The sequence below is a fragment of the Acromyrmex echinatior genome, unplaced genomic scaffold, assembly GCF_024713525.1.
Source record: "Acromyrmex echinatior isolate Ae372 unplaced genomic scaffold, ASM2471352v2 Scaffold20, whole genome shotgun sequence".
Classification (NCBI taxonomy): Eukaryota; Metazoa; Arthropoda; class Insecta; order Hymenoptera; family Formicidae; genus Acromyrmex; species Acromyrmex echinatior.
Genome location: NW_028259054.1, coordinates 493,246 through 505,937, shown reverse-complemented (window position 1 = coordinate 505,937; position 12,692 = coordinate 493,246). Strand labels below are relative to the sequence as shown.

General features: G+C 33.1%; 1 long non-coding RNA gene across 1 annotated transcript in view; it reads right to left on the bottom strand.

Moving 5' to 3' along the window:
* Positions 1 to 772: 772 nt before the first annotated feature.
* LOC147906557 (uncharacterized) overlaps positions 773 to 12,692 on the bottom strand; it is a 270,166-nt gene continuing 258,246 nt past the window's right edge. Inside the window, exon 2 of the long non-coding RNA XR_015548330.1 lies at positions 773 to 5,284. This is a non-coding gene — a long non-coding RNA (uncharacterized LOC147906557). The remainder of the gene's footprint in view (positions 5,285 to 12,692) is intronic.

Here is a 12,692-nt window from a genome sequence, read left to right as displayed (position 1 = left end):
GAGTTAGTATTTTTGGCGTGACGGACCGCAGAGAAGATTGTGCGCTTGATGAGCCATAGGCGATATACAGGATGTTTGATATTTCTATCGACAACGATCATAGGATAAGTAGAACGGACTAAACTGAGATGGAAAGTTCTCTATCTAGTTTTTTTATTTTCGCAATAGTTAACGAGATATTAATTTGTAAAGAGATTTGTTGGCGTTGCTCCAACACGCTCCTATATACTTACTCCTACCATAGCTCTTCCTCACTCTAATGAACGCGTTGGAGTTATGGTAGGAACATGTTGGAGCATACAACGTAACTAATCTCGGCATATAGTTTATGTATCTCGCGCCAAATAAACGTGCAACGCGAAATATCATAAATATATTCATATTTGACAGTTGTGTGTGTATGCTATGGACTGTGGATTCGTAAATGCTCGGTTCTTCACAGGAAACATTTCCTGGTAAAAAATTTTTCTTGCATGAGTATGTATAAATATATATATAAATATACATAAACATGCATAAATATTTATAAACATGTATAATTATATATAAAATATACTCATACATTCTTCTTTCTTTTATATATATTGTACATATTGTAATCGTATTCACGAGCGATGGCACAAATTCGTTGCGTGTTCCTTGATCTTCTCTTACTTAAAAGTATTCTTTATATTAGAAAAGCGTAAGGTCTCAATAGCTAAACAGATTTCCACAATTATTAAAGCGTTTCACTAAACAAGGCACCAGAGAGCGTGCCATTCTTTCCATAATCTTTTCTATTTTTACTCGCAATTAAGGGGATGCTGGAGTGTCCTGTTTTATCATTAAATTTTAAAAGCACCTTTCTCATAACTGTGTTTATGGACTGAAAAATCCTTCTCCACAATTAAAGTATCGACAACAACGCAAAGCGCCAGCTACATTTGAATACGAAAAACGAAAAAAAATTAAAGACTTACAGTTTTGTTATCGGCTTCTGTAGTCAACACATCACAATATGTGTTGCATATAAGAGTTTCAGATCTTGCACGTTCATGAAAAGTAGCTAGCGTATTGTAGAAAACCTAAACGAACAATCCCATGCTTTTAGAAACGCGGTAGGAGTTTTAGTTTAAGAGAAAGGTGCATCCAAAAATTTCGTTTGTATATTACAAGTGAAATTGACGTGAAGCCATGAAACTGAGCAGTATTTTAGTTCCGCGATATTCCGACAGCGGCGCTGTCATGAAAAGTGCGTCGCTGAACCATAGAAATGATCTGAATTATCGACCTACTCAGGCCCATATCAATCAAAACGTGCCCTAGTCAAAGTTTTTTCTTTTGAGAGGAAAAATAATAAAATAAATATGATATTACTTATTTCAATTTTGTTGAAATAATTTCTTCCTAAACAAGAAACATACCATATTATTTACATATAAATACAAATGAAGATAATTATTTTAATTATACTGTTCTGTCTTTTACATACATTTTATTTAGTAAATTATTGATGCATATATATAAAATAACATATACATATATATATATATGTATGTATATGTATGTATGTGTATATATATGTGTATATATATATATATATATATATATATATATGCATATATAATAGCATACATACATACGCATGTGCGTATGTATGCGTGTGCGCGCGCGCGCATGTGTGTGCGTGTACATATATACAACACATGTTTAAACTTTATTTACTGAATTATTTACACATGCATATATCAAGGTTCGGAACGTGATGTGTTTCGGTTGAGCTTTCTTTCTGCTCGGATGTCGGAACGACAAGCGGCAATCTCGTAACAGACGTAGCATATAAATGAAATTTTCGAATACACTTTGTTCTTATACTAAAGCTCGTAACTCGTTTCTGCAAGCATAGTATTGTTCTTTGAGGTTTTCTGTAAATCGCCAGCTACTTATGCAAAGTCTGAAATTATTGTATACAGCACATTTTTGACTCGGATGTCGAGTCTTAGTAAGAAGCGCTATTCCTCCTATCGGTCGCGCGCAAACGAAGTAGTATTGCTATTCAACTATAGAAATGGATTGAACCATTGTAAATAAATCAGCAATATATTATCAGCCGGAAACGCCATAATAATATATTTTTGTATATATAGAAATATATATCAAGATCGTTGTTTAGAGAAGGAATCATGCGTTCTTGATGTATCGATGATGATGCCAGAATCGATAGAAATCACATTCTTGAATTGCAGAACGAATTATTGAAACAGAAGTACGACAGAGTGAGACAGAGAAAAAACAAAAAAGGATAGAAACTCCGATTGTAATCGGTGAGACTTCGCATGCCGAGCTGGGCTCGTCGAACAAAACAGCGAGTCTATCCTTCAGAGTCTCTCTCTCTCTCTCTCTCTCTCTCTCTCTCTCTCTCTCTCTCTCTCTCTCCTCTCCTCTCCTCTCCTCTCCTCTCTTCTCCTCTCCTCTCCTCTCCTCTCCATTCCTCTCCTCTCCTCCCCCCCCATCTCTCTACGGTCGCTTGTTTCTAGCGACCGAAAATGCTTTCTGGAAAATTTCGGCCGCTCAATGTGTATAATTAAGAGGAGAAGGAACATTATAGATAAAATATAAGTTTTAATAAATTATGCTAATCCTATATCCCTCCAATTTATAATAGCAAAAATAATTTCAAAACACGAATTTACGGGATATTTCTATGATTTCCATGAGCCTTATATACCACGTTCATAGAAAAGATTTGCAAGACCTCGGCGTGGTCTCACGCGTAAGATGCGAGATCTGAATGTTAGAGATCTCATGATCAATTCCTTTTTTCTTTTTTCATAATTTTTTTTTTTAAATAAGTGATTGAAGACATTGTTAACAAACATATATTACAGGCTAAATATATTTTTATTTAATTATTGAAATTATATGTGTATTTCTAAACGTTTTAATTTACCTTTAGAAAAAATCCAAAAAAAAATTATGTTTCTATAATAATGTAACGTCGATCAGTACTTTCTGTGAAATGTTTTTTTTATCATCCGAAAGAAAATTCTAATAATCAATCAAATCGCAAAAGTGCGATTAATATAATTATAAGGATGATTAATATAATTATAAGGATGATGTCAATATAATTTTATAATTAACAAATCAAAAAGCCTTTATATATGCCTTTATATGCAACATACAAATAATTTTTTATTTATCTATTAAAGTGATTCGGTATTCTTCCTATAGTTATTGGAATACATATTAAATTTTGGGTCGACTTTTGAGGCATCGCCTTCTTTCCCCCCGCCGCCACCGCTCAATGCTCGACGGCTGAGCTGCACCGGATCGAGCGCGGATGTGTATTTCAGGAGCGTTGCACTAAGAAATATGCTCCGTATCTTCTAGCAAATTATCAATCCTTTACTTTCCTTAGTCTTCTGTGATGTCTTCTTTATTCAACATGCCTTCTTTATTCACATGTTGAATAAAGAAGACATCACGGAGTTATTGAAGTTGAATCATTCCAGTTTAAAATTACGCATTTCGTTCTGTATCGATTCTTATTAGTCTTAAATTGATATTATCAGTATTCTATATTAAAAGATATTACATTTTGTGGCACATAAGCGTGGTCAGTAGCTCTTTGAAAGAAAACCGAATGTATCAATGTAATGTATAAAAATAATAAAGTAAATATTTCAAAAGTACATTTCCGTAATATTTAGTAAAATGTATATACTTATTAATATGATGTTCAATCACTATTATTAAGAAAATAACAATTATGTAAGAAGGAAAATATTTTTATAATAATTTTCATGCTAAAATATTGTCATGATAATTTTCATGTTGGAAGGTATGATAGCAGCATGTTTCTTATACTGTGACGCTCCTGAGATGCATGTCCGCACGCGATCCAGCGGTTCAGCCGTCGACTGTTGAGCGGTTGTAAAGGAAAAATAGGCAGCACCTCAGAAATTGGCTCGAAATGTGTAACTAGTTCTGAGCACACTAAAGTACACATATAATTTCTATAATTTTATAAAAATATATTTGGAGTAATATGTTGTCATTAATAACGTTATTTGTTTAAAAAAAAATTAAGAAAAAAAGGAAAAAGCAGGATTGAACATAGGATCCTCAACATTCTGATCTCGCACCTATCGCCCGAGACCACGCTGAGTTTTTACAAACCGCCTCTATGAACGTGATACATAAAATACACGGAAAATCGTAAACTATATCTCGTTAACTATCACGTTTTGAAATCATTTTTGCTATTATATATTAATGAGAAAGGTATATGATTAACTATTTCACTAATCATGTGAGATTCGTGGTAAAGAAATCGAGCCAAACATAAACAATATGTTCCAGGCTGTTAATTATGGCACGCGCCATCGTAACTTAAATCGTAGGGCAAAGGATTAATATAATTTAATAAAAATTAAGTATTGTCTAGAATGTCTCTTTCCTCCTTATGATACACGCCAAGCGGTCGAGATCGTCGAGAAAATATTTTCGGTCGCTAGAAACAAGCGACCACAGAGAGAAGGACAGAGACAGATGACTCATTGTTTTGCTAGCGGGCCCAGTTCGGCGTGTCCGCGCGGAGACTCACCGATTACAATTGGAGCTTCTATCCGTTTGTTTTTTCTCTGTCTCGCTCTATCGAAATAACAAAAATTGAAAGAATTTTAAATCACGAACACGGTTGCCAGTTCTCCGTTTTTTTTTTGACAGACTTCGGTTTCTTGGACTAATATTCAATACTCCAGCAGATGTGGAAATCTCCAATTTTTGTCGAATTAAAATTCTTTCATTTTCTTTTTATTAAATTATATTAATCATATATCTTTCTCATTAACGTAGCAAAAATGCAAATGCAAAAATGATTTCAAAACGTAAACATTGATGAGATATACAATAGTTTACGACTTTCCATACACTATATGTATCGCGTTCGTCGAGGTGATCTGCAAGAACGCGTGGTCTCGGGCGTTGGGTGCAAGATCAGAATATTGGAGATCTTATGTTCGATTCTGCTTTTTCCTTTTTTAATTTTTATTTAATAAATAACATTTTATTTATTAAATTTTATTAATAAACATATTACTCCAAATATACTTTTTATAAAATTTCAAAAATTATATACGTATACTTCAATGTGCTCGAAATTAGTTGCGCATTTCGAGCCGATTTCTGAAATGCTGCCTACTTTTCCTTCACAATCGCTCGACGCTTGACGGTCGAACCGCTCACGCGTGGACGTGTATCTCAAAAGTGTCATAGTATAAGAAACATGCTGCGACCATACCTTCCAGCAAATTGTCATGAAAATATTTTCCTTCCTACATAATATTGTATTTTCTTAATAATGGTGATTGAACATCATATTAATAACTTAATGCATTTTACTAAATGTAATGTACTTTTAAAATATTACTTTATTATTTTTATGATACATTCAGTTTCAAAGAGTTACTGATCACGTTTTTATGCCACAGAATGTAATATAAAATTTTACTTTACCGCATCATACATCTGGTCATCTATTTGTACTTTTTTTTAGTGGAATAAACCTGGAGAATACATTTAAATGACGTATCAATAATAGAAACTTCAAAGATAATAGAGAGTCTTTTTACAATAACGTGAATTTAGATACGGTGAACGCCTTTTCTTAATTAGTCGCTAAGGAAAAGATAATGTGATCATGATATCGATTATGTATCTTTTTTCTTAGAGTGATAAATAACAATTTTTTGTATGTATGTGTATTATATATATATATATATATATATATATATATATGCATACATATATCATTTTGCGTGACGCTGTATGTGTGGAAAACAACAGCATTATACGAGTCAATCAGCTGTAACCAGTATGACCCGCGTTCACAGTATCATTGCCGCACAACAGTACTGTCAATGTAGTGTAGTGTAGTAGTGTTCTACACACACCATATATATATATATGTGTGTGTGTGTGTGTGTATATGTGTATGTATATATGTGTATATGTATATATATATATATTTATATAGTGTTTTTTGTTCACAAAATAGAAAAAATAGTAGCAGAATATTGTCTGCCTTTGATAAGAGAAGGTTATGGGTGCTTTATAACAAGCGACTCAGTACAATATCTCCCTTGTATTATCGAACAAAATTGTAATAATGCACCGTGTCGCACTGTGTCTCTTGTTGGAAAGCACTCTAGAAGACCAAAATTGGTTATTGTGATGTGTGTTTCTTGTTGGCACCCTATAAAGCCAGAATGAGAAAGGTTAGCATCTTTATGTTATTCGTAAAAATATCACTTTTATTTATGATACAAGTGATATGATTAAATTTATTGTTATAACAATTGTTATAACAAATTGCGCTTTGCCTAATTATGATCCAATGTCAGAGGCGTTCATCGTGAGCTGACTATTTTTAATTTACTGCCAGAGGCGTTAATCGTGAGCTGGCTAGCTATAACAAAATGTCACAGCCATAAATCATATTTTGGCTAGTTATAGACAAATGTCAGAGGCGTTCATCGTGGGCTGACTATTTTTAATTTACTGCCAGAGGCGTTAATCGTGAGCTGGCTAGCTATAATAAAATGTCACAGCCATAAATCATATTTTGGCTAATTATAGACAAATGTCAGAGGCGTTCATCGTGGGCTGACTATTTTTAATTTACTGCCAGAGGCATTAATTGTGAGCTGGCTAGTTATAACAAAATGCCACAGTCGTAAATCGTGCTTTGGCTAGTTATAGACAAATGTTAGAGGCGTTCATCGTGGGCTGACTATATTTAATTCACTGTCAGAGGCGTTAATTGTGAGCTGACTAACTATAACAAAATGCCACAGCCGTAAATCGTGCTTTGGCTAGTTACAAATAAATGTCAAAGGCGTTTATATATGTACTGACTATTTTTAATTTATTGGAAGCATTTCGATTATTAAATTTGGTGAAATACAATTACGGAAACAATTTATAGAATTTTGCGTCTGCAATTAAAGAAATGCAAATAGATGCATTGTCATGATGGAATCAAAAGCTAATTGCTTGACATAACCGAAACAAAGAAACTAATGAAGAAAAAAAACTGAATATCAGTAAATAGTTTCTTTGAAACCTTACAACTTTTGTCTGAAACGTTTTTTCTAAAAACGTTATGTAATAGCCTTAGCACAAGGATGGTCGTAATTGAATCGTAGAACGTGAATCATAGGGCAACGCATTATATTTTGGCGTACTATGCATACCGATACACGTTCACATTCCTTTACGATTAGTTATAGTCACCTTTATATTCAGTTCCTAAATTCGGAGTCTTTTTGGACACCCTATATAATATATATGTTATACATATATGTATGTATATATATATATATATATGTATATATATATAATATACAACATACATTACACAGTCAATAGTCACATGCATAATTTTTGTACGATGCTGTACGTTTATGAAATGTATGTAAGTATATCATATTCGAAGTGTTTTAGCAAATATATACACTTACAGGTCAATGTACGTTGACTAACAGCAAGTTACAATAAGTATATTTTTACTAAATGAACACTCTGACTGTGACTTAGATATATTTTCGGATGCAACCATGTATTTGAAATACATGTATACACGTGTAATGTAATAGCACTTTTTCCTTTATTCCCAATGTCATTTTAACTTAGGATGTAACATGTCAGTACGTAAATACATTGCACATACATATGTAACTATTCCATCTCTTTTTATTATGTTTAATGGGCCTTTTACAATTATAAGCCATAAATCAGCCATAAATAAGAAGTCAAACGCTAAAAATTGGCTGTGATTGATCAATTTTTAGCTTCTGACTTCTGATTTGTAACTAATGTGTTATTGTAGAAGGCCCATAATAAAAAGAGATAGAAGTTACTCATACTTAGCTTTTCATGCAGATATAATATAGTCACAGTCTATTAGTGAATATTAGAATTATATTTTATGTGCATTATGATGTGTACACACATTATAAAATATATTTCTAATTCATATTCACATATGTGTGTAGCTACTTCATCTCTTTTTGTTACGTATAACAAAAAGGTGTACTGATGTCTTCTTTTTTCTACGTTTAATAAAAAGAGATATATTTTTTTATGATCAAATAATAGTGATATATATAATACTTTTATATTTCAATATCAAAATATACAACGAACATAAATCAAAGCTAACGATAATCAAACGCAGATGATCAGACGTAACATCTTAAAAAAAATAATCAAATTACGAATCCTCTGATAAATCCTCATTTTATGTGTGTGTATATATTAGGTGTTGGAATTAATTCGTAGCGTTTTACAAGAGATGGCACAAGCAGTACACTATTTCGTTGTTACCTATAGTTCTGTATACATTGTAAACATCTATCATAGGACGTCATTTGCCGTACATAACCTTTCTTGAAATCATAAATAACAATACTGTATAATTCATTGAATATGTCAAAATTTGTGCCAGATAAAGTGTTTTTGCGGGGAGTTTTGCTTCATTACTTTAATATGAACAAAAGTGCAGCTGAAGCTCATCGTATTTTAGTGGATGTGTATAGTGAACATGCTCTGGCTGAGCAAACGTGTAGGAAGTGGTTTGCACGTTTTAAAGCTGGTGATTTCGACTTGGATGACAAGGAGCGACCTGGTCAGCCGAAAAAATTTGAAGATAACGATTTGCAGGCACTGCTCAATGAAAACTCATGTCAAACACTTAAAGAATTATCTACGTCATTGGAAGTTGACTTCTCAACAATAGGAAAACGTCTTAAAAGTTTGGGCATGATCCAGAAGGAAGGACATTGGGTCCCATATGAATTGAAACCAAGGGATATTGAGAGACGTTTTCTCACGTGCGAACTGCTGCTTCAACGGCAGAAAAGAAAAGGTTTTTTGCATCGGATTGTTACCGGTGACGAAAAGTGGATCCATTATGACAATCCCAAACGGAGAAAGTCATGGGTTAAGCCTGGCCAACCATCAACATCAACGGCGAAGTCAAATATCCATGGATCCAAACTTATGCTCTGTATTTGGTGGGATCAGAAGGGTGTCATATACTACGAACTGCTAAAACCGCATGAAACCGTTACTGGAGATCTCTACCGACGGCAACTGATGCGCTTGAGCCGTGCATTGAAGCAAAAACGGTCGGAATACTTCGAAAGACACGATAAAGTCATCTTGCTGCACGACAATGCTCGCCCACACGTTGCAAAACCGGTAAAAACATACCTGGAAACACTTAAATGGGAAGTGCTACCGCACCCGCCGTATTCTCCTGATATTGCACCTAGCGACTACCACTTGTTTCGATCATTAGCTCATAGCTTGTGCGAGCAGAAGTTCACATCTTACGAAGATTGTACAAAATGGTTCGATTCCTGGATTTCATCTAAAGATGAACAGTTCTTCCGACGCGGTATTCATTCACTGCCCGAAAGATGGTCAAAAGTAGTAGAAAGTGATGGGAAGTACTTTCATTAATGTATTTTTTAATGCTCATGTGAAATAAATAACATTCTTTCATTAAAAAAACGCTACGAATTAATTCCAACACCTAATATATATATATATATATATATATATATATATATATATATATACATGCATTATATATATATATATTTTATATATGTATACAATTTTAATATTGCACATTTAAACACAGAGAATGCATAAACAGCTTAGCATTGATAACTTCTATCTGCAACGTATGTATATTCACACATTATAGTATTAGGTGTTGGAATTAATTCGTAGCGTTTTTAATGAAAGAATGTTATTTATTTCACATGAGCATTAAAAAATACATTAATGAAAGTACTTCCCATCACTTGTAAAACGCTACGAATTAATTCCAACACCTAATACATATATGCAATATTGTACAATATTGCCTATGTGTGTATTATATTTAAGTACATCACTAATATTTTAACATGATTAACTTCTACATATTTTTATTAAACATAGCAAAAAATGGTATAGCTATGTATATTATATGTGTAATATATCTATATATAGCTAATACATATCACATCCTGACCTAAAATGACATTGTACGACAGGAAAAATGCTATTATATAGGCCCATGTGTCAATGTACACTGTCAATACTGAAAATCTATAGTTACGTATTTTCAGTACTCGCAGTGAATATCGAAATACAGTTGTAGTATCACTTTTTCCTATGATTTTTCCTATCATTTAGAGTTTAGTCAAGATGTAACATATATTACTGTCAATATATGGACACGTGTTTCATATATATATATATATATATATATATATATATATATATAAATGAATACGACATTGCACATACATAATGTAACTCTTTTTACTCTGTCTAATAAAAAGAGATAGATACTTATAGTACTTATACATTACTAATATGTCGACTATATATCTAATATAGAAAATTGTATGTACATTATACTATGATAATTCTAACATTGTTGTAACATATAACAAAACATTATTAGTGAATATAAATTATAATTATATTTTATATGTATTATAATGTACATATACACAATAATGTACAAAATATAATTTTAATATTGCATATATCATTAATTCTATCTTGCATATATCATTAACTAACATGTTTATGTCTTCACTAATATGTCAATAATATTTTTGTGTTATTGTGTATATACACATATATTATAATACACATAAAATGTAATTGTAATTCGTATTCATGAATGTCTTTTTATGTACAACATTAGAATTACATTTTATATATCATTATACACATTATAATATAAAATTTTAATATTGCAAAAATGGACATAGAGAATATCTGCATGAATATCTATATATATATATATATATTATGATATTCATTTATGATAATATATTATCGTAACCTAAAATGGCATTGGATGTAAGAAAAAAGTGCTATTACGGTTTCGTATCGATATATCTATTAATTAAAAATCTGTATTTTATATATATTACAGACTTTTAGTACTGGTGATATATATTAGAACACGGCCTACATTGCATGTGTATATAATACAACTAAATATGTATATAATGCAACTAAATTTCTAAGGTCCGATTCTACAAATATAAGATTAACTTCAATTATGTTTATTTTTTTTTCAATTCTAAAATTGGAAAATTTTCCAAAATAAATCTTATATTGTGGGACCGATCCTAATACACGTCCCTGTTAAGATGGTAATGTAGGAAACGGAATAAAAATATCGATAATTAATCGATCGAATTTCCTGCATGATCATATTAACTTCAGAGGGCGTAAGCAGATTATACATTGGAAATGAAAACCTGTAATATCGACCTTGATCAAGTTCGGCCTTCGCTCCAGCATCCCCTTAAGCCGCGATGGCAGGGATGGGTCGTCGAAGATGGAAAAATTGTCAGAGGGCGAGAGAGATAGGCTGCAAGAATCACACATGAGATAAGAAAGAAATAAAGAACAATTATAAAATATTTAGCGAACCGTTTTACATACAATTTTCGGAGCTTCGTTCCCTCCGCTGGACTCGATATAATCTACTTACAAAAGAACGATTTACTTCTAACGCGACCCTATACTCTAGACTACGAGCTTTGACTTTTCTCCGCAGTCACCTTAGAAGATAATTGATAAATGACGGATCGATTATTCACAAGATCTCTCGATAGCGTGCAAAAATTCGCATCCGAAGTAATGCACGTTATCCGATGAGAGAGTAACGCTGACATGAAGCTAACTCGAAAGCGCGACACTATCACAATAATCGTTTCAGCGCGGCACAAACAATATGATATAAAACAAAAGTCTAAAATAACTCGACGGTGACAAAAGAGGCGAGTGCGACTCGACAACTAATAATTCACCTAATAATACTGCTTGGGAGGACGGCACGTGCCCCGCAATTTCATGACCCTACACGGCGGCCATTAAACCTATCGCTTTCTGCGACGTGAGCTTTTCCATACGGTTCGTCTGAAGCTATGAACTCGGATCGGCAGCTTTATAGTAACGATGGCGACGTTCGTCTCACCCTCTGGTGCAGAATCCCTCCTCTCGAGAGCGAGAACTATCCTCTCAGCAGTAATACTCGCAATCTTCAGGAATGCTCGTCGATAATGGAGTCACTTGTCCTCGTACATCTATTGGCTCAGCCATAGAACGAATGAGGCCGGGACATGATGGAAGGATTACATGGTGTATAAATCAGCTAAACCACGTCTTTTTTCACAGCAAACTGTTTCACGTTCTGCATGGCTGCTAACAATATTTAACATCGAAAAATTGCTGAACTTGAATTTCGTCGCATCTTTGTCGCACGTACGAGTGGATTCTTTTCTATCGTGACGTCTGTTGACGTTTGTTGTACAGCTGCACAGCATTGCTATCCGTACTCCATCCAGCCCACGCGTTTTTAGACATATGTTTTGTGCAGTTTTGTTAAAAAAAAGTAAAAAATAGTGAATCATGGTACGTTGCGTGGTGAAATAGTGTAGAAATTGCAGCAAAAGATGTTTACCGGGACAAGTAAGCTTTTTCCGATTCCCGGAAAATAAAATAATGCGTGAAAGTTTGGATTCGCAGAATCGGAGTTTATGGATCGGAGTTTATCGGATATGCTAAAAAATGGTAAATATTATTAAAAATTATTAAATGAACTAATGTTACAGTTTATTGTA